Here is a 22,292-nt window from a genome sequence, read left to right as displayed (position 1 = left end):
GCACTTTGTCCACCCAGATTACCAGCTTTAGCGCTGACAGTTGCATCTGCTCGCAGCGCCTACCTGCCCTAAAAGCCCAGAGGCTGTAAACCCTTTGATGGTGGCACTCGTGGTCAGGTCGGTGGTTCTGCTGAGGTCATTGAGACGTGGAAGGAGGCCACAGGCACCTGAGATGGTAAAGAGCTTAGACCTGTGATAAGAATTGATCATAGCGTGCTGTATTCTCTGTCATTATGTAGCATAACACCGACCCTTTCTGCTGATCCAGATCTCCTAGACTTCTCCCTCTGTTGCACATGAGAGCATCATTGATTTGCTTCGATCCCATTGGATGCATGTGAGACAACGCGTAGCGTATTTCTTTTAATTCCTCTCCCTGCGTTTACTACCATTGACTGGAAACAGCATCGCCACTGTGTGGTTCAAGGCTGCCTTCTTGAAGAAAACAAAATGCCCTGTACAACTTTGGGACCACATCTGAAAGGCTAATGTGCCTGCCTAAGGCATGGCCTGCAGAGGCTGATGTTCTGTAACACAGCTGGACTTCAGATTGGGTGAGTGGTAATGGATCCAGGAATCCCTGCGAAGGAGATCTTAGTTGAGGGGAATAGATTCCCAGATCAGCCCAGTGTTGATGCGTTAGCTGCTGCGTGACACCAAAATGGGTGCCCACCACAGACGTCCCCAACCCACAGGCCTCAACCTACAACCAACTACAACCCGTGGACATTTTATGAGTGGTGCAGGGTAGAGGTTGCATGTTCGTTTGTAATTTATTCATGTCACAGCCTAAGTTACACGTAAATGTCCTGAATTCCAGAAGCAAAGGACAACCCCAAACAACTTTAAGTATTTTCAGCCCTTAAGCGCTTACTATTTTGTAGTTTTGCTAAATGATGTACCTATCAACTTCTAAAGTCTTTTGCTAGCTTTCATCGTCTTGGTTGTTGATGTGGCTTCTTCGTGGTTGCATTTCATGCCTTACTGCTCTCCGGTCCTGGCTTTATGGCCAGCTACACTTCGCATGCTGGGATTTTTAAATTCAGGCTTTTAGTCATGAAAGTGAAAGTGAACCTCTCAGTGGGGCTGCGGTGAAAGAGAGAGAGTGTGTAAACAGCAAACAACAAAGCTTGATGCTCAACCCTTGCAAATAATGGTCATGGAAGAATTGTGCAATTTCATGCCTTTGGGTATCTGCCAGCCCACTCAAGCCTATTTAAAGTGGTTTTTAAACCCTACTTTCACGATGCATTTACACATTTAAACTACATTTCACAAAAATAATCCTTCTGGGTGTGCATTCAAGGTATTCTTCAAATCCTACCAGATTTTTGTTGAATGAGACCTGCCCAATGTGCTTCAAAACTTGCTTCAAAACTTGACGTTTAGGCCCTCATTTTGAGTTTGGCGGGAGGAAAAGGCCGCCGCTATACTCCTGAAGTCAGGTCACCGCCAGTGCAGTGGCCTTCCCGCAGCCCCTATTACGAGTTTCCTGCTGGGTCAGCAGGCGGAAACAGAGTTTCCACCCGCTGGTCCAGCGGGAAACAGCCCGCAACATTGACACCCACTTGTAATCGAGATGGGGGCAATGTTACAGGGTGTAGGGCGTAGGGTGCAACTGCACCCGTTATGATTTTCTCTGTCTGCTAAGCGGACAGCGAAAAGCATGACGGGGCTGTCCATGGCGGCCAAATGCATAGGCAGTGCAGGGGCCACCAGCAGCCCGACTCTGACAGCTTTTACATGGCGGTGCAACCGGCATGTAAAAGCCGGTGGAAAAGGGACTCGTAATCCCCATCAGAGTTGCCCTGGCGGATTAGGACCGCCAGGCCGTCGGCTGGCAAAAAAGTTGTGGTGCTGGTCGTCTGACCATGGCGCGTTCGCCACAGTCATAATGTGGAGGCCAGAACACCGCATTGGTGGCGGTCCGACCACCACTGCAAGTCTGGTGGTCCTACAACCGCCAGACTCGTAATGAGGGCGTTAATCTCTGGGTTAAGCGCCCTAGAACCCAATTTATTGTGCTATACCATGCATTAGTCGTGAGCAGAGGTATGGGTGTTCGTTGCTCACACAGTTTCTGTCAGATCATGTGTAGCTTTCGGGGTGCGGTGCCTATCACTGCAGTGACCCGCCCCTTCTCACTCTCCTCCTGCACACACCTGACAGGCCTTCCTCTGCGTGCCCCTGAGGCAGTGTGCAATCACTCCTCCTCCCAGCAACACTGCACGGAGTGGCAGGTCAGCATCTTTGACACACAAGGATATGCTTGATTTAGAGGAGCACCTCCTTTTATTACCAAACACCCCTTCATCTGATTTAGTAGCTTCAACTTCCTAGATACAAAGTCAGAGGCGCTCAGTCGGCCACTTTACAGTAACTGCTGCGAAGTCAGTGCGCGCGCATTCTTTTCTCTTCCTTTTTTGCGCTCGTCGGTCCATCCTTTTCTTCTCTTTCAATCCTTCCCGTTCCCTCCAGTTGTCCTTCCTCTAACACTCCCTTTCTTCCACCATTTTGCTCTCTCACTTCTAGGTCCCTCTCTCGCTCTACTTCAGTCCCCTTTCTCTTTCTATCTTTTCACGTGTATCGCTCTTCGCATCTCACGTGAACCTGATCCACCTTTCCTCTCAAATGAACTCTTTCATGTACATGTCTCCTTACGCTGTCCCCTCTCTCTGCCTGTCTCCTTACGCTGTCCTCTCTCTCTGCCTGTCTCCTTACGCTCCCCCTCTCTCTGCCTGTCTCCCTTTCCCCTCTCTGGCTGTCTCCCTTACGCTCCCCCTCTCTCTGGCTGTCTCCCTTACACTTCCCCTCTCTCTGCCTGTCTCCTTACGCTTTCCTCTCTCTATGCCTGTCTCCTTACACTTTCCCCTCTCTCTGCCTGTCTCCCTTTCCCCTCTCTGCCTGTCTCCCTTACACTTCCCCTCTCTCTGCCTGTCTCCTTACGCTTTCCTCTCTCTATGCCTGTCTCCTTACACTTTCCCCTCTCTCTGCCTGTCTCCCTTACGCTTTCCCCTCTCTCTGCCTCCCTTACGCTTTCCCCTCTCTCTCCCTGTCTCCCTTACGCTTCCCCTCTCTCTGCCTGTCTCCCTTACGCTTTCCCCTCTCTGCCTCCCTTACGCTTTCCCCTCTCTCTCCCTGTCTCCCTTACGCTTTCCCCTCTCTCTGCCTCCCTTACGCTTTCCCCTCTCTCTGCCTGTCTCCCTTACGCTTTCCCCTCTCTGCCTCCCTTACGCTTTCCCCTCTCTCTCCCTGTCTCCCTTACGCTTTCCCCTCTCTCTGCCTGTCTCCCTTACGCTTCCCCTCTCTCTGCCTGTCTCCCTTACGCTTTCCCCTCTCTGCCTCCCTTACGCTTTCCCCTCTCTCTCCCTGTCTCCCTTACGCTTTCCCCTCTCTCTGCCTCCCTTACGCTTCCCCTCTCTCTGCCTGTCTCCCTTACGCTTTCCCCTCTCTGCCTCCCTTACGCTTTCCCCTCTCTCTCCCTGTCTCCCTTACGCTTTCCCCTCTCTCTCCCTGTCTCCCTTACGCTTCCCCCTCTCTCTGCCTGTCTCCCTTACGCTTTCCCCTCTCTCTGCCTGTCTCCCTTACGCTTCCCCCTCTCTCTGCCTGTCTCCCTTACGCTTTCCCCTCTCTGCCTCCCTTACGCTTTCCCCTCTCTCTCCCTGTCTCCCTTACGCTTTCCCCTCTCTCTGCCTGTCTCCCTTACGCTTCCCCTCTCTCTCCCTGTCTCCCTTACGCTTTCCCCTCTCTCTGCCTCCCTTACGCTTTCCCCTCTCTGCCTCCCTTGCGCTTTCCCCTCTCTCTCCCTGTCTCCCTTACGCTTTCCCCTCTCTCTGCCTGTCTCCCTTACGCTTCCCCTCTCTCTGCCTGTCTCCCTTACGCTTTCCCCTCTCTGCCTCCCTTGCGCTTTCCCCTCTCTCTGCCTCCCTTGCGCTTTCCCCTCTCTCTGCCTGTCTCCCTTACTTTTTCCCCTCTCTGCCTCCCTTACGCTTTCCCCTCTCTGCCTCCCTTACGCTTTCCCCTCTCTCTCCCTGTCTCCCTTACGCTTTCCCCTCTCTCTGCCTGTCTCCCTTACGCTTTCCCCTCTCTCTGCCTGTCTCCCTTACGCTTTCCCCTCTCTGCCTCCCTTACGCTTCCCCCTCTCTCTCCCTGTCTCCCTTACGCTTTCCCCTCTCTCTGCCTCCCTTACGCTTTCCCCTCTCTGTCTCCCTTACGCTTTCCCCTCTCTGCCTCCCTTACGCTTTCCCCTCTCTCTCCCTGTCTCCCTTACGCTTTCCCCTCTCTCTGCCTGTCTCCCTTACGCTTCCCCTCTCTCTGCCTGTCTCCTTACGCTCCCCCTCTCTCTCTTCCCTTTCTACAGTTTGCAATAACACTACAGTTCAGCACAAAGTCATGACACATAAAACACAGGTAAAGATGGCACTAAAGTACTACATAACTTTTATAATAATGTTTTTATACATAATATTCCTGAGTGTCTTATGGTTTTGAACATTTAAAATAATACTATTTGTTAATTATTGGTTATGAATTGGAGTTGTGGTTAAGGTTTAGGCGAAATAAGGGGGTTTTGGTAAGGGAACGGGATGAGGTTACAGGTGGGTTTAAGGTCAGGGGTTTGGCTAGTAATGGGTTAGAGAAAGGCTATAGGTGAGTAGTTTGGGTGATGGTTAGATAAAACCACGAGTTCAAGGTGACGTTTGTGGTTGGGGTTAAGTGTAGGCTATATGCGGTGGTGTAAATGTTATGGTTAGGATAAGAGATGGGGGTAGATTAAAGGATGGGTTACGTTTAGAGAGCCGGGGTTATGTCTAATCTGGGTTCGTATATGGGTTAAATTGTGGCAAAAGGGGAATACGTGCCAAAAGTTAACATTTTAACCATTATATATATTTTTTTATTTCCAAATTTAAATCGATATAAATATATAACCCTTCGCCCTCGTTCCTTCGCCTTTTTTTGCTTCTGCTTTTCAGTTTCCCCTCTCTTTTTTTTTTTCAACAATCCCCCTCCTCTCTCTTCTTCTTCGCCGTCCCCTTTCTCTCTCACTTCCATCTCCTTTTCCTCTTCCTGTCCCCCTTTCATGCTGCTGGCTTTGTTAGGGTTTATTCTCCGAGGCAAGGAAATGCTTCCGAGAGGGCGTGATCTGGCTGGCTGCCGGGTGCTCGCTTAGGAGGAATATTAAAGGCAATAAGGCCTATTCAGACGATGTAGGTGACAGATGGAGCTGTGCTTTCTGCGCCTGAAGCCTGCTTTATGACCACCAGGGGGCAGTGTTTACCCATCCAGTCTTCTGCTGTAGTTCTGTTTGTCCTCAGAGCAGCTGCTACTCGGAGCCCAGGCTGCCACAGGCAGGTCCACAGCACAGCCTATCACACAGGAGGCAAAAAGCAGAATTACCAGCTGAATGACGGGCAGAACTGGAAGTAGGATAAGAAGAATTTGAGGAATTTGGCGACTCTGCATTACTCTTGTAACATGGAGTTCCAGCCAAGTTTTGCCAATCGCAGCGTGATGTAATCTTTTTCTTTAAGGCTTCAAAAATGTGAGCTGGCGAGCACGATTTAGCAGCCCCATGATTTTGTATTGCAGGGTGTGGGGGGGGTGGACCGCGATCTGAGGGCTGCTCCTTGAGTATATTTGCTGCTATTCAAATAAATGTTCTACTTGTGCGGCAGCAAAATCAACTTGAATGGTTGCGCGCTCTTGTGCACCGAGTGCCGTTTGTGCTGATTTTTCAGCGCTGCTCGCTCTAAACTGCAGCGCGACATGCATGTTGTCTGCCAGTGGGTGGAACCCTGCGAAATCTTCATGCGTTATTATATAACTTCACAGAATTCTGCAGAGTGAAACTACGCAAGTTCTACCTACCTCTAGAAAGGTATACTGCGACGGTGAGGTGAAAAAAAAAAAAGATATACTCTGAGGGTAAGCTGAAGCAAAACTTGTACAATCTGACAGTGAGGTGAAATAAAAAGGTGCCGCCCAGCTGTGCAGTGAAGGGAAAAAGTTATAATCTGAGGGTGATGCAAAGTAATACACGGTGCAGCCTGAGAGTGAGGTACAGTGAAAAGGTAAAGCACCAGAGTAAAAAACAAGGTGCGACTCGAGGGTGAGGCTTGGTAAATGTACATTCTGAAAGTGAGGCTAAGTAAAACAAGGTACAGCGTGACTGTGAGGTGGAGGAAAGAGGTACAGTCTGAGTGAGGCAAGATAAAACAAGGTACAGCGTGACTGTGAGGTGGAGGAAAGAGGTACAGTCTGAGCAAGGCAAGATAAAACAAGGTACAGCGTGGCTGTGAGGTAGAGGAAAGAGGTATAGTCTGAGTGAGGCAAGATAAAACAAGGTACAGCTTGAGGGTGAATTTTATTAAAGAGGTACAGTCTGAGAGTGCGGCAAAGTGGAACAAGTAGCAGCTCGAAGTAGAATAAAGAGTTACCCTCCGAGGGTGAGTGACGGGGAGGGTAGGGTAGGTAGGGCCTTAGAGCGATGGATGTGGGTAGAGATGGCGAGAGGACACAGGTGCATTAAAACTAGAGCAGGAGGAGTAGAGCGCAAGTGGGGAGGTGGAAAACAGTGGGGAGGAGGACACAAGAGAGGTAGAGTGCAAAAGGAAAGGAGGGATGGAGAGAGCCCCGGAAGTGGTTCCCAGCTACTGTATGCTGAGATCCTCATAGCTGGTGGTGGTAGTTATGGGAGTGGTTCGAGAGATGGTTTTGTTCTTTGTTCTTGACCTTTACTGATGCCCCTGCATCAATAATCACCAGGACTACCAGGCCTTCGATTTCTACTTGGCAGGTGGTTGCCTCTTCTTCTGTAATTGATAACACAAACAGTTCCTCATCTTCATCTTCCTCTTCTGCTGTGTGTTATCTCTGGCTGCAGCCAGGCGGCACAACTTCATTTGTCTCTGTCATCCTGTGTAAGCCCAGTCCAAATGTGCAGTAAGGACGCATGGTGCTCGGGTGTGTACCCCCCCACAGGCTTGTGTTAAGTGGTTGAATCTACCCCCTCCGCAGACTTGTGATAAGTGGTTGAGTCCACCCCCGCCACAGGCTTGTGTGAAGTGGTTGATTCTCTCCTCCCTGCAGTGTGAAGAGGTTGAGTCTGTCCCCTCCTCAGTGGGAAGTGGTTGATTCTACCCCCTTCGCAGTGTGAAGAGATTGAGTCTACCCCTTCCGCAGTGTGAAGTGGTTGAGTCTACCCCTTCCACAGTGTGAAGAGGTTGAATCTACCCCCTCTGCATGCTTGTAAGAAGAGGTTGAATCTACCCCCTCCGCAGGCTTGTGTGAAGTGGTTGATTCTCTCCTCCCTGCAGTGTGAAGAGGTTGAGTCTGTCCCCTCCTCAGTGGGAAGTGGTTGATTCTACCCCCTTCGCAGTGTGAAGAGATTGAGTCTACCCCTTCCGCAGTGTGAAGTGGTTGAGTCTACCCCTTCCGCAGTGTGAAGAGGTTGAATCTACCCCCTCTGCAGGCTTGTAAGAAGAGGTTGAATCTACCCCCTCCGCAGGCTTGTGTGAAGTGGTTGATTCTCCCCTCCCTGCAGTGTGAAGAGGATGAGTCTACCCCCTTTGCAGTGTGAAGTGGTTGAGTCTACTCTCTGCAGTGTGAAGAGGTTGAGTCTACCCCCAACGCAGTGTGAAGTGGTTGAGTCTACCCCCTCTGCAGGCTTGTGAGAAGAGGTTGAGTCTACCCCCTCCGCAGGCTTGTGAGAAGAGGTTGAATCTACCCCTTCCACAGTGTGAAGTGGTTGAGTCTACCCCCTCCGCAGGCTTGTGAGAAGAGGTTGAGTCTACCCCCTCCGCAGGCTTGTGAGAAGAGGTTGAGTCTACCCCCTCCGCAGGCTTGTGTGAAGAGGTTGAGTCTACCCCCTCCACAGGCTTGTGTGAAGAGGTTGAGTCTACCCCCTCCGCAGGCTTGTGAGAAGAGGTTGAGTCTACCCCCTCCTCAGGCTTGTGTGAAGAGGTTGAGTCTACCCCCTCCTCAGGCTTGTGTGAAGAGGTTGAGTCTACCCCCTCTGCAGGCTTGTGAGAAGAGGTTGAGTCTACCCCCTCCGCAGGCTTGTGTGAAGAGGTTGAGTCTACCCCCTCCGCAGTGTGAAGAGGTTGAGTCTACCCCCTCTGCAGGCTTGTGTGAAGAGGTTGAGTCTACCCCCTCCCCAGGTTTGTGTGAAGAGGTTGAGTCTACCCCCTCCGCAGGCTTGTGAGAAGAGGTTGAGTCTACCCCCTCCGCAGGCTTGTGAGAAGAGGTTGAGTCTACCCCCTCCGCAGGCTTGTGAGAAGAGGTTGAGTCTACCCCCTCCGCAGGCTTGTGTGAAGAGGTTGAGTCTACCCCCTCCGCAGTGTGAAGAGGTTGAGTCTACCCCCTCTGCAGGCTTGTGTGAAGAGGTTGAGTCTACCCCCTCCCCAGGTTTGTGTGAAGAGATTGAGTCTACCCCCTCCGCAGGCTTGTGAGAAGAGGTTGAGTCTACCCCCTCCGCAGGCTTGTGAGAAGAGGTTGAGTCTACCCCCTCCGCAGGCTTGTGTGAAGAGGTTGAGTCTGCCACATTTGGAGCAGGTCTTCCCACACTCTGGGCATATTCCTTGAGATGCAGAGACATTCCCAATACTCAAACCTTTTTTGCCCTTCTTTCCTTTCTTGGGAGGTTTTGCATTGCTTTGAGGTCTGGTCAGTGATTTTCATCTTGATCAGTTGGGTGTCTTATGGTTTCACTTTTATCCCCGCTGACTCCATGTGCTGTGTGTGGCTTTGGGCTGATTGGATCTCACTGGGGTAAATATCTCATCAAGAAGGATACCCGACATCAGAAGAATAAGCTGTCGCAGGACTGCTGATCTGTACCCTTTTATTATTAGGGCAACCTCTGTATTTGACTCGTCCTCTGTGCAGTTGTTCGAGGTGCCTCTCAGTCTAGCATAGCAAGAGAGCTGTTCATTTACCTGCTCGCTGGCAGGCTAGCCTCATTTTGGACCTCACAAAGTTTGGGTTCATTTGTGGGTCAAAATTAGGGGTGGCAGAACTTGCAGAATTTCACTCCATGGAATTCCGTGGACTCATAAAAACTCTGAAATTCCGCTGAGATCTGCCAAAGGGCAGAAAAAATGCATGTTGCGTTGCTTGTGATGCGATTTAGTGCTGGTAGTGAATTCGACACTGAAAAGTCAGTACAAATGGCAACACGTGGTGCACAAGGCGGCGCAGCCATTCAAGTAGATTTTGCAGCTTCTCAAGTAGAAAAACTACTCGAGAAGCAGCCTCTGTCCGCTAGCGCTCCTGCAAATGCTAGCATTAGAAAATCACACCAGAAGGCTTCCTAGCGACTGGAAATCACTCTAGGGGATGCCAAAACATGCTCACGCTCTCCAGCTCGCTTGCTGGAGCCTCTCATTGTTCCTCACGTCATTGCGTTGCTCAAGCGGTAAAAACCTTCCGCCATGTGACGATTGGAGAAAACTGGCCCGAACTCTGCATTGAAAGAGGCATGTAGAGTCACCAAACGTCTCCAATTTAGCAGAATTAGAAATTCCTCCCGGACCTAGTCTAATTGTGTGGTGTCTGTTAAAGTGGCCTTTTCATACCCATACATGCTGCTGTGTTTGGAGACTGCAAAATAAGTTGAAGTTTTCTTTGCCTGCAAAATGCAATATGAAGGAGGGTGTTGACCTCTCTACGTGTGGCTTAAAATTTTTTTTGGGGCGGGCATCCCGCACATGCCGCCTGGGTACTGCGGTGGCAGGGTCACTAAGCTCACTGAAGTATGAGAGAGGGTTGGATCTGCTATCTGGTTGCTGTGGTGGAACTGGCTGAGTTAGTGGTGACTGCTTCTTGGGGCATGTGTTGCTCTATTTCTGATTCTAGGCACTGTGGCTTCATGTAGGGTGATGGCAACGCGCTTGCTCTTTGCTGCCGTGTGATAGTGGTCAATGTCTCGGTTACCTTCTTCGTTTCCATATTCACTATGTGCTTATTCCTTCCACATGCACTGTGCAGCACGCTGGGGTCTCTCTCCAGCCAAGTTCTTGTCCGCCAGGTCAGAGGTGCTCCTCTCTGCCTAAAATCTTCTCTCCCACGAGGGTGTGCTCAACACCTGCTCTTTACTTCCGGTCTGTTTTGATGTTTAATATTCTTGCACATGCGCTCACAGGTGACTCGGATGGGAGCACACCCACAGGATGCCTTCAACTCTTCAGGGCCCCGAGGTGGGCTGCTCGGCCCTCCTCTAGATGCAGACAGTGGATGGGAGAGTGCTCACTGCTCCCAGTCCAAGGGTGCCATGGACCCTGGTGCAAGCAGGGAAAATGACCCCTTTCACTGCAGTTGGAGGAGGAAGTAGAGCAATTATCAGGGTTCAATGGGCACTTCAGGACTCTAGGCTACGGTGCCACTGCACCTTCCGCACCAATGGTAGAGACGCCTCTGGATGGTCCTGTGCCATGCCGGCCTGAAACGGCGTCGCTCCGGCTGGCACACTGGCTGGGTTGACCCCATGGAGACTTGTTGGGCTGGGCCTTTTGCTTCTCGTCTACGTTAACGAAGGTCTGATGATGAGGTCTCTTTCCTGTGGCGGCCGTCACGGAGGAAGGGCAGACACAGGTTAGTTCTCATCAACAGTGTAGTAAGGCTTGTGATGGGACAGACACACAAAGACACTTTCTGGGTATGATGGGGTCTGAATCCCTGCACTGCAGCAACCCTATGTATTTGCTCCTGACCTTACCCCCGGCGTCAAAGCGCTTGGATGAGTAATGGTGCACACTACATATAGCAGTAGTGTCGATAGAGCGGGTAGAGAGCAATACAGTAGCGAGAGGAATAGATAGTAAGTGGGACACCCAGCACCAAGAGAGGTGGAGAACAACAGAAGCTGGAGAATAAAAGTGCCTTTAGGGAGTAAATGGCGCTAGAGAGCACAAGGGAGCGGAGAGATGTGCTGTCACTTGAGGGCAAAGGGACCAGAGAGCACTAGGGGCGCTAATATGCAAGAGGAGGGAGCGAGCAATCAAGAGGCTCGCAGTAGGGCAAGTAGGGGTCGATAGCAACAGGAAGAGTAGCTAGAGAGCCAGAGTCAAGTTAGATTTGGTGTTGAGAGTAGAAGGGATGTCTAGAAGGTAGAGAACCGAGAGATTAGAGAACAAGAAGTAAGAATAAGGAGAAGTTGAAAACAGGGTGAGAATGAGGATTGAACATCGAGCATCAGTGGCGCATCACGGGTGCCATGGACGCTTACGCATACCATGAGAATACCCCCCCTACAGTTTCAGTAACAGAAAACAGCCATAATTGGATTGCAGGTAGGCCACTCTAGCACCCAGGCCCCGGTGTCACTGCACGTGCTGCACTACCCATAGATGGGCCCTGGTGAGGAGTCCTTCATGAATGGAGGGGATGAAGTGCTTCTAGAGAAAGAGGCGGCCACAAGGCATGAGGGCGCACAAGAGTGTGACAAGAATGTTTTTACATCCAATATCATGTCACAGTCAGACTATTACCAAAAGCGCACGTGAAGTGTAGGGTCTGTGTTGCAATTTGGACCCACCCCAAAATAGATTGGGTATCATCGGCATGCAAGACACATTGTGCACATGTGATATAACAACTTTGCAAAAGGGCGAATATAAATGTTCAACAACAGCACAGAGTGGACCGGCCATGGACCACCCGACATCCCACATCTTTAGAAGATGAAAGAGGGGCAAGATGGATATTTTTTGATTCCTTGATGTTAGGAATGATTTCAGCCATAATAGTGTCTCCTACATCTTATACCTAAATCAAACAGTGTGTTTAGTAAGATTGTGTGATGGTTTCACAAGCTGCTGAGAGGTCCAAGAGAATAAAGGCTCTCGGACCTTGAGAGTCCATTATTCTTTGGCTATTATCTACCTCTGCGATCACAACCAACTCAGTGCTACGGCCTGCTCGAAAGCTGGCCTGGTTGTGATCCAGGAGTCTCTTTGACTTAACAAGTTCTTGTAGTTATGAGAAGACAGTTCTTTTGAGAATTTTGAATAACATGTTAAAAGGGAGATTGGGCAAAAATGATTTGGAATTAATGTGCCTAAAATGGTTTCTTTAGTTTTGGGTGTACTATTGGTTCTTTCCACCATGTTGGTATTAGACCATATGCGATTGGGAAAAATTGTCCCATTCTCTTTACTAATAAATGGAGCCACTTGCAACATATATTTAGCAGGGCATGTATCTAACAGAGAGCCGCCTGAAGGGCAGCTTTGCTGAATCAAATAAATGAGCTATGTTTCTGTTATGTTAAGTAAAGTGTCCAAAGAAGGCCTTCCATGTCCTGGAATAGTTGTAGGTAATTCTGGCTGCTTGTGCTCGAGACTTAATGGATAGATGGTGTCAACAGCCTCAAATTTCGTTCTAATTTTTCTAATTTTATCCAAAAAGAAATTTGAAAGTTGTTCTGCTAAAGTAACTGTTGGCTGGATATTTGAACTGCAAATTGCAGGCTATAAAAGTTCATCTATAATTTTAAATAACTGTTTGGCAAGATTGGGAGACGTTGATAAGTAGTCGCTTAGTAAAGTAGCATTTTTTGCTTTTTTAAATTTGGAAGTGATACTCCTTAGTCAGAATAGGATATTCAGTTGTGGCCTGGGTGTCATATGAATGTTGCCAGCATATGTCTGCTCTGCTGAGTAGATGTTTCCTTTTGGTGAGCTTTTCTGTAAACCATTGATTCATTTTTTCCATTTTATTTTATTGGTTTAAACTGAATGAACTCTTCTAAAGTTTGGATGACTACCATATTTAAATTATATATTAAAGTACTTGGAATGATGTTGAATCTTTGGTATAACTTTCCAATATGCATGGGTGGCATGCCCAGTATTTTAAAGAAAAAGTGTTCTATACAGATGCTTTGACTATTTCTGAGTGCTGGTCTTTTACTGATCTTAGGGAGATTGAGAACAAAAATGGAACTAATAAATGATCTGTCTAGTGAGTTGAAAGTGAGTCTTTGACTTCGAGTGTTTCCCAGTTTGAAAAAATAGGATCTACTAGATGACTTGCTTTATGGGTAATGATGCTTGACATGAAGTTCAAACCTCAAGTTTCTAGATCTTCTTTAATTTTCGAGGCAGGCCTCATAGCTCAAACCACAAATTAAAATCTCCCAATACTATACGTTTTTTTCCTGTATACATAGTGAGTCTAGCTCTTTAAAAAAAGAATCAAATATAAAGAGCAGGGATTGTCGGCGCTGTGAGCTCCATATATTAAAAGAAAAGAAACTTATGTGGCTAAACAATTACCCTTAAAATTTAGATTTTCTAGTTGTAGACAATTTAAAAAGCTGTTCTAAGTTAAAATAACAGTACCTCGGTAAATATGGCTACTCAACTCCCACATTTATGATCTCAGTCAACCTGAAGTATTTTAAAACCTGTTAGAATCGGAATATGCCGTGGGGAGCTGTGTTTCCATTAAACATAGAAGAAGGGCTTTAGATTGTTCTACTAATTTGTAAACCTCTGTTCAACGAACATTAGCAAAATAAGCATTACATAATATATTTACGGGTAAGTATTAGGCCTCTTTGGTGAACAAAGTCCTTGATTGTTGTGGATGTAAATTGTGAAGGAAGAGGGGAATGTTATAGATTTATTGGAAAAAAGGTGATTGTTGCTTGAAAACAGCACAAACCTTACGAGCAGGAATACACTCTTGTACCCAAAACGCATACGTTCTAGGCTGGTGTATTGAGTGTTTCTACACACATGTACAAAGGCCCACACCCAAAATGGCTGATACTGAAAATATAGAGGGACTTTTGTAAAGTGTGTTGTGCTTACCTGAAAACATTTAAACTTGCTAGGTTTAAAACCACTCACACAGTGGTGTAACATTGCAAATGTCTAATAATCAGATCAGGGGTAACAAAATCCAATAAGTCATATTGGCCACAAAATAGGGCATCTTAAAATGCCTCAGAAAAATAAAAGCACAATATCGTCTGGATTTTAAGCAGCAGAAAACATGATTAAAACAGAGGCTGGTTTGAAGATTAGTATGTAATTAAGTTAGGTATATGGACAGTTTATTCCATAAATCCGAATTTGTATAAGTACTGATGGAACTGTTATTGTTAGGCAAACACAGGCATATAGAGACATTGTGTTCCTCATGATACCACAGGAAGTGATGAGAATTTGCGGTCAATCTGATGTGCTGACCTTTGGATACACATTTGTGGTATAGTACTTCACTTGAGTGTTAAGCAAATTAAGAAAGGGCTTCTTGGTCTGGAAAAGGTTGGGATTTGTGCATTGTTTACCTTTTTTCTATTTTAGAAGTCCACAATATTTGCAGAATTGGATCATAAAAAAGAAACATTCTCTACTATCAGCACACACCAGAGAAGCTCTTTCATCAAATGTTCTCAGTAGTGAACCATGGCACAAGCTTAAGTGTGGCCTTGCACGTTTTCACTTATAAAAATCGGTGGTCAAAAGTGTGCACTGACATAACCACACTTTGTGTATTTGGGATACAACTCCTTTACGAATAGCTACAGGTAAGTAGTGGGTCATTGGGTGAAACATCACATGTCTACTGCATGTCACAGTGCATATATTTTTTCCTCACTGTAACTTGAGGCCTTTACCACATTTATGATAAATTTGCAGCTGACTTGTGATTCCTAGGCAGCCAGAACTGCATCTTTTTTCTCAGAAAGTCATAGTAGTGTTTGTGGTTGCTTGGGGACCCCTTCTCTCTGGTAGTAATTTCGTGTTTTATTCAGCATTTAGTTTAAAACCACATAGATCCACTGAGCTTCTGGTTTGCGCTCTGCTTTGAAGCAGGATGCAGCTGGAATGAGCCTGACTTCAAGAATGTGTGTTCACAGCTGTCTTGGAGTTTATGGAAGTGGATCATGTAATTTATATTTAAAAATGATTAGGGATCATTATGCATTAATCAAATTAGAGGGCAGTTCTTTGTTGCAGATGAAACATCACTCCGCGTCGTCCTTGAGTGCTTCAGTTAAAAAGAGAGGGTTCTGCTCCATTGCCTTACTTATTACGACTTACCATGCCAAGGTGATGGCTGGGGGTCCTCTTATGGGGCATCAGTGTGATTCCCTAGGTTGAACAAGCTTTGCCAAAGCCAGTAGATCTGGGATTAATGTGCCAGAGCAAGCAACATTCCCACCTAGAAGTGAGATGCACAGGAATTAGCCTGTAAGATCATATAGAGAGTTTTATGGTTGTAAAGTACTCCCCCATCCAATTCAATGCAAGCACTGGAATGGAGGTGGAAGGATACCTCCAAACAACCAATAGCATTAGGTGAGAGATGGATACTCTGTTGGGTGGGGATCCAGGACGTGATTGACAAAGTCTCAGAAGCTGGCTGAAGAAAGCCCAAGGTTGAAAGCGGCAGATCCAAAGTCAACTATATGTACATTTTGATCAGTAGGTTTGACTGAATGCTGCACTAATAAAACCCAGATAACTAGAAGAGCTGCATGACACTGAGGGGATTTTGTTGCTAAGCAATTTTAAAGTAAGTCAACCGCAGCCAAAGCAATTTATTTTGAATGAGGTACTGATTCATTTAAAGACAGAGCAAAACACTGGTGCATCAACTCTAGGAAAAATGTGCAATGTGATTGGCTGTATCAACATTACAGTAAGAACTATACAATCAACTGGGTTAAGAAAACTTTCATTAACATCACCAAAATGATTCACCTTTTGTTAAAAGCTCTGCGTCAAGGAGAAACAGGATTAGAAACACGAAGCTAAAATTGTAGAGTTAGTATAATTCAAGAAAAAACATTTGTCCAAAGCAACAATTTTAAATGAAAGTGAAAATAAGTGTGTGGAAATGGGATGGCAGGAACTCAAGTTTAAGGCAATTCTGTAGAGAATTAAAGTTTTGAAGGTTATAGTTCTTGTAGGAAAAAATGTGCAGAAGTTCTAATTTTATTGGGCGGAGCTAGAGGGGATGGATGTTTTATTGACCAGGAACCTGAGTCTTCATTTGCCTGATGCGTCATTGTATGTTTTTATGTGTGTCTAGTGCTGTGTATTAAATGGGGGCTTTGAAAGGTGATACAAGGTCAGTCATATTAGATGAGTAGTTATATCTTTGAATTACACAACTATATTTTGCATGCTGCATTTCCCATATATATTCGTTTTTATCAACAGATAGATCAGAGTCTCATTTGGTCCTTGGTGAAAGGTCCAGTGGCCCACCAGTTCAGCAAGGCTATGGGCTCTGTTTGTCTGGTGGAAGAGTTGGACAGTTTTAAAGGTTCCTGCCTGGCAGGTGACAATCTCTAAGCCAACAGCGGAGGCACTGAACTGGCAACTTTCCTGTAGGGTGAATGAAATGCAGAGAGTACCAGATTGTTCTGACCAAATGCAGTATTTGTTTTTAAAAAACATAGGGTTTGATTTAGATCTTGGTGGACGGGTTACTCCATCACAACGGTGATGGATATCCCTTCTGCAAATATATAAATCCCATAGGAAACAATGGAATTTATATTTAGGTGGACAGGATATCCGTCACCAGCGTGGCAGAGTAGCCCATCTGCCAAAATCTAAATCAGGCCCAAAGTCCCAATGTTGGAGTTTGATTTTAAAAAACAGTGAATGGCCATGACACACAGGGAGTTTTCTCCCTGCATGTTGGGCCATTAATTCTGTTCTCTGCCTTAGGTGGACATCCTGGGCCCACCTCACCTTGCATGGTAGTCCTAGAAAATGAAACTTAATGATGACTGTTCTGCACTAAATAGAACATGGTGACCTTTACAGCAACCTGATTGCCCAATAGCAAACAGGCCTCAAATGTTCTAGCTGGCAGAGCCAGCTGAAGTCTGCTGGTGCATTCCTGGTAGTCCCCCCACCTCTAAATAGGGCAGAGTAACCACAAGGGTCACTCAGAGGTGAACTGCTAATTTATTAATTTATGGAATGATTTTCCCAGAATTACACAATTTTCAGTCAGGTGCCGAAGACAGGATTCAAACCCTGGTCCTCACCGGAAGTCATCATTGCACAGCCACTAAATAAACAGTGGGGAACAGTGGTAGGTGAAGGTTCCTTCTGAAAACACTAACACATTTTCATATATGCCAACCCAAGTACTGATTGGCTGGAACGCAGCTGAGGCCTTGCACCAAATAAAAGCATTGAAGGGTTATTGTTACCCACCGTGCTGGTTCTTCACAGTGGGAAAAGTACCAGACCACTTTTGAAAAGTTTGCTGATTGGATGAACCATTTAAATCCCCTTTCTGACTGACCCTCACTGTCCAGTGAATCCCAATACTGTGTTTCCTTTGAAGATGCTGTCTGTTTCCTTTCCTGTGTTTTGAAGCATCAAGATATCAAGTGAGGGATATTTGTCTACGTTGTTGAACAGTCCCCTCCATTAGAGGCCTGTCGACAATGCTGCCGCTGCGCCAAGCTGCTGTGTCTACGTTTCGGACCGTTTTATGCTCACAGTTTTCAGTCTGAATTAAACTCTTTCTAAGGACACAAACCTAATGTATCCAACCTGATAAAAAAGAGTATTTCACATTATCAGGTAAGATTTTTCGGATCCATCCTGATCATTTGTGTCCTCTTTTTAATCCTGTTATATTTACGGGAAATGAGGCTGACCGCTTTTTGCACTGCTTTTTGTTCCAGACGTTCTCCCGCTGCAGGTGCTTGCCCTCTTCCTTTGCTAGGGAAACCAGACGTCATGGATTTGCCAGTTTTTCATTATCTTTCCCTGGGAATTCCAATACATATTAGCATATGTCTCGTTTTCATAGCGGGTTGGCTGAAGTTAGAGGAAGGCAAGTTATTATGTGTTCCAGTGCAGAATTATTTATCTGCCATTAACTGATAACTATTTGATTAACACTGCATATATCAGTGTTTTCAATGCTGATGGCGTCACTAACTAAGAGCCTGATTTAGAGTTTGGCAGGAGGTTTACAAGGTCACAACGGTGCGGATATCCCGTCCGCTGAAATATAAATCCCATTATATCCTATGGGATTTATATTTTGACGGTCGGAATATCTGTCACTGTTGTGACCTTGTAACCCCTCCACCAATATCTAAATCAGGCCCTTAGTTAATGACACTCATCAGCATTGAAAACACCGATACATGCAGTGTATCTGCCAATCTCTAAATCAGGCTTTAAGTCATTCCGAGCCATGAAGTTGCTACAAAGTTGTAGTCTGACTTCTGTTTTGTGAAATGTCTTGGTTTTTGCCCAACCATATGTCGGACGTCTTTCCCGTTCCCTCCATCCATGGTCTCTTTGTGGGTGGCATGTTTCATGTTTCTTTTTTCAGCTCCTCCTTTTTCAGGTTCCCTCCCCATATCCAAGAGCGCTCCTGCTTCATTTTTTTGAAGCCTTAGTATTTCCTCCACTGCTGTCGTCGCCTTCTGAGATTGCAATAGAAATAGAGAACAGGCGCCTACAGTCCGCTATACTTTTCTGCTACCTTTTTCCATTTAGATTTTTCCTATTTTATAACTATTTTAGCTTTTTATTATAAACTTCTTTTTCGTTGTAGTCTTGGGATATTCAATATTCGGTCCATGGGATTTTTTTGTTAATTTGTCAGTTTCTACATGACGAATTCCTTTATCAGTGTGGTAACTAGAAACTGTTTATTGTCTGTTTTTAACTCCATCGTATTGTAGCATTTGTATAGCACCTAATACCTCTATGTAGGGCACTGAAGTGCTTACCACATGGTTAGCAAGCTACACCGGGTAGGGTACATGGTTGGAAGTATTTGTTTTTGTTTTGAGCCTATAAATAGGATAATTTAGCGACCTCTAAATACCCTTTTGAATACCTTACCAGACGGCTCTCCTTCTACACCCTGAACCGTCATTTCCGCTCCGACGACCTCGCCATCGCAACCGTCCCATGCGTCCGTAGAACTACAACCGGCGGTAGATAATTTTCGCACCTCGCCGCCAAAACGTGGAACACTCTTTCCACCCACCTGCGCTAGACCAAAGACCTCCTTACCTTCAGGAAACTTCTCAAGACCAGGCTGTCCGAGCAGTAGCAGCACCTCCACCCCCCTCTTCTCCTCCCCCTCCTCAGCTCCTTGAGACCCTCACGGGTGAGTAGTGTGCTTTAGAAATTCCTGATTGATTAATAAAGGGAGTGATTTCACACCATAAGTAATGACCACAACACTGCCATTATTATCGTGTTATGGGATGCAGCACCCATTGGTGTCATGGGTGAGCGTATGTGAAAGATAGACACACAACTTGTAATTATAATTACTAAACAGCTCAGACACATAGGCAGCAGGATGCTGTATGGTCGTACACCAAAAATTGGATAATCAAACAACGCTGAGTGATCCATATGGTGACATGTGCCAGGCAGAGATGCTGCTGAGTGAGTACAAGAATATCACAAGAGCGGGAATGGAAACTGGTAACATAATCAGTAGCCAGCCACCATTTCACTTTATTAATTTATTTTGCTAGAGACAGGAGTAAGGCATTGCCTGCTGCCTAATAAATACACCCTAGGAGTGAGGAAGGGAGTGGAAGAGGCATCAAGGCCGGCAACCTGAGCAGAAACTGCACAACCTTCAAAAGGACCAGATTCCACATATTCCTGCTAGGCCAAAGGAAGCCAACGTTTGAGCAGGAGTTCATGTCCCATGCCTCACTCAGGCTCTAGAAGGTTCTCAAGGTGGATGAGCACTAGTCAGACGAGCCCTAGTCTCCTTGTTGTTCAAACTCCCACCAAACCAACACCTGGCACTTGCGAGAGGGGAGAAAAAGCGCTTAGAAGCTTGCTTTCCTGACATCTCAAGGGCAAATCAAATTAGCATGTGTTTCCCTGTGGGCCTCACCCCTCCACGCCGGCCAATACTTCTTTTGGATTCCATAGACCTCTCTTCTTTCTAGTTTACATAAGGAATCATCCTCCTGGACTTTTTGCATTTCCTCCCAGAACAAGCTAAGTAGCCTTTTGGAATGTACTAACCCTATTTTGTGATTCGGTAACCTATCACCAAATTGCAAAATAGGTTTGAGAGTCAGTATTAGGAAGTTGAGTATTAAGGGCATCCCTTCATATTAGCGAGACGCAGGGGGATGTATGAGTGTTTTGCAATCGGAATGCAGTCGCAAAACACTCACAGTTTACCACCGACTTCAAATTGGTGGTAGCCCATTCGCAAACGGGAAGGGGTCCCGCAAACATTTTTTAAGAGCAGGCAGTGGTCCCACAGACCACTGTCTACTCTTAAAAAATTAAAAGAAAACTTTCATTTCTGTTGTTGCAATGCATTGCATTAAAAAAAAAAATATTTATTGGAAAGGCAGTCATACATGGTGGTCTGCTTACCCCAGCAGGACACAAGCCCTGTGATTTTGGCCATTCCCATGGTCACAAATTATGACCTGCCTCATGAATATTGATGAGGTGGGTCCGTTTGCGACCCACTGGGAATCACTGAATATGTCATATTGATACATCCAGGTTTGCGATTTCCTAATTGAGAGTCGCAAAAAAGTCACAATTAGGAAGTCGCAAAATCTGGCGATTGTACATGTGGCCCATGGTTCTTTCCATCACATTGTTCAAACGATTGTTTTCTCCATCTTGTATACAAACACTTGTGTCCTCGATGCTGGTATTGAGCGGTTTCTGATATGTTCCAAACAAATGCATAACAATGGTACAGTGAGCTCAGACCTTTCCTTTTGTAAGTGCAAGAAAAATAAAATAGTCGGCGCTGATGGAGTTGAGAGGTGCCCGGTTGATCCAGCCCTCCTTCCAGCTTATGATGAGGGAAGTGCAGGCTTCCCAGAACTGGCTCCGAGGAAGCCTTCAGCTAAGCCAGCCCCGGCAGGCTCCATCCACTGTTCAGCCGATGCTGGGGAGGGAGGGAAGCCCCAAAGGAGACAAGACAAAGCTCTAAAGTGCCAGCCTAGCAGTTCAAACCTCATCCAAGGTTCGCTGCCACTCACAGATTGCCTTCACTGAACTGCATCCAGGCTGCAGCCAGTAAGACAGCTCAGTGAGCTGAACGCGTGTGTGCAACCAGCATTCACGGGTTCCAGAGCATCTTCAGCCCATCATCCTTCTGAGGTTGGTAAACTGAGTACCACTGAGTTGGGTAATTGTAAAATCTGTTATTATGGCATTTAAGAAAGCAAGGAGACAGGCATGAAGAGTTATTTAGTATAAAACGTTTTTATTTTATTTAGACAAGGCGAATTTCTGCACTAACAGGACTCAGCAGCATCTGTTGACCTTGGTCCTCAGAAGGATAAGAACACAGCGCTTCAACGCATTCCATGGCACTGGATTCGGCCCTTGTTTGCTCATGACTAATTAATACAGGCATGGCTTGCCTTCTAAAAATTCAATTATAAATACTCGGAAAATAAGATGATCCTGATGACCCAGCACTACGACAACCCCAGACAGAGGCACCGGTGCATGAGAACTCCCTCACCAAGTTCCAAAATGCAGAGTAAAAACAAAAAAACCCTGGGAGTTAGTGGTTGTTCGAGGGATTTTCACAAAGTTCTTTACTTTCTAAAGAGTTGCAAGGACCTCTATTTAGAAGGTGTTTTTATGGGGATGTCTTGAAGTCGCACTGCTACTGGCTTAAGAACCACTGGATCTGCTTTGGGTCCTGACTTTAGCACGTGTGATCTTTGAACTTCTCTAGCTGGCGGTTTTCAGATCCCAAAAACTTTTGGAACGCATAGAAGCAGGATCTAAAACAGAATTAGAACATTAGAATATTGGGAGCACTATTGACGTCAGTGAAGCAGCTCAGGGCTTATAATGCCTGGTAGAGGCCTTCTGCTCCAACATTCCAATGCTTGACTTTCGGTTTCTCCCTTTTCAGTTTAGAACATCCTGCCCTCAGTGGGTGGAATGGTCTGAAATCATCATAGCCGTTCCGCCTCGGGCCATACCAGCTGTTATAGGCCGTCTCCTTCATTATAGGACCTTGCCGCAGGGCCTTTAACAACCAGATTAGCCCTCGGCAGCGGGCTGTAGGGCTACATCACAGATTGGAGGAAGGAGCTCATGCTTCTGCTGAATTTTTATAGCCACAGTAAATCTGACCCGTAAGCCCCTGTTTGCCTATGTTCATTGAGCAGACTTTTTACTTGGAGCTGTTAATGTTATGTAGTGGGAATGCCACGTCAGACATATGATAAGTGCCCTTAGAAATGGGTAAAGCTGTGAAAACCTGATCTGGCCTGGCTTTCAGGCTTCCAGAATACAATAATGCCCCAC

The 22,292-nt window shown here is 46.3% G+C and overlaps 1 protein-coding gene across 2 annotated transcripts in view; it reads left to right on the top strand.

Annotated features, from left to right (window-relative positions):
- Positions 1–22,292, top strand: part of PRKCB (protein kinase C beta) — a 799,526-nt gene that overhangs the window by 426,671 nt on the left and 350,563 nt on the right. The gene's annotated exons all lie outside the window — the stretch shown is intronic.

This window comes from Pleurodeles waltl, chromosome 10, assembly GCF_031143425.1.
Source record: "Pleurodeles waltl isolate 20211129_DDA chromosome 10, aPleWal1.hap1.20221129, whole genome shotgun sequence".
NCBI lineage: Eukaryota > Metazoa > Chordata > Amphibia > Caudata > Salamandridae > Pleurodeles > Pleurodeles waltl.
This window is presented reverse-complemented; position numbering and strand designations above follow the sequence as displayed.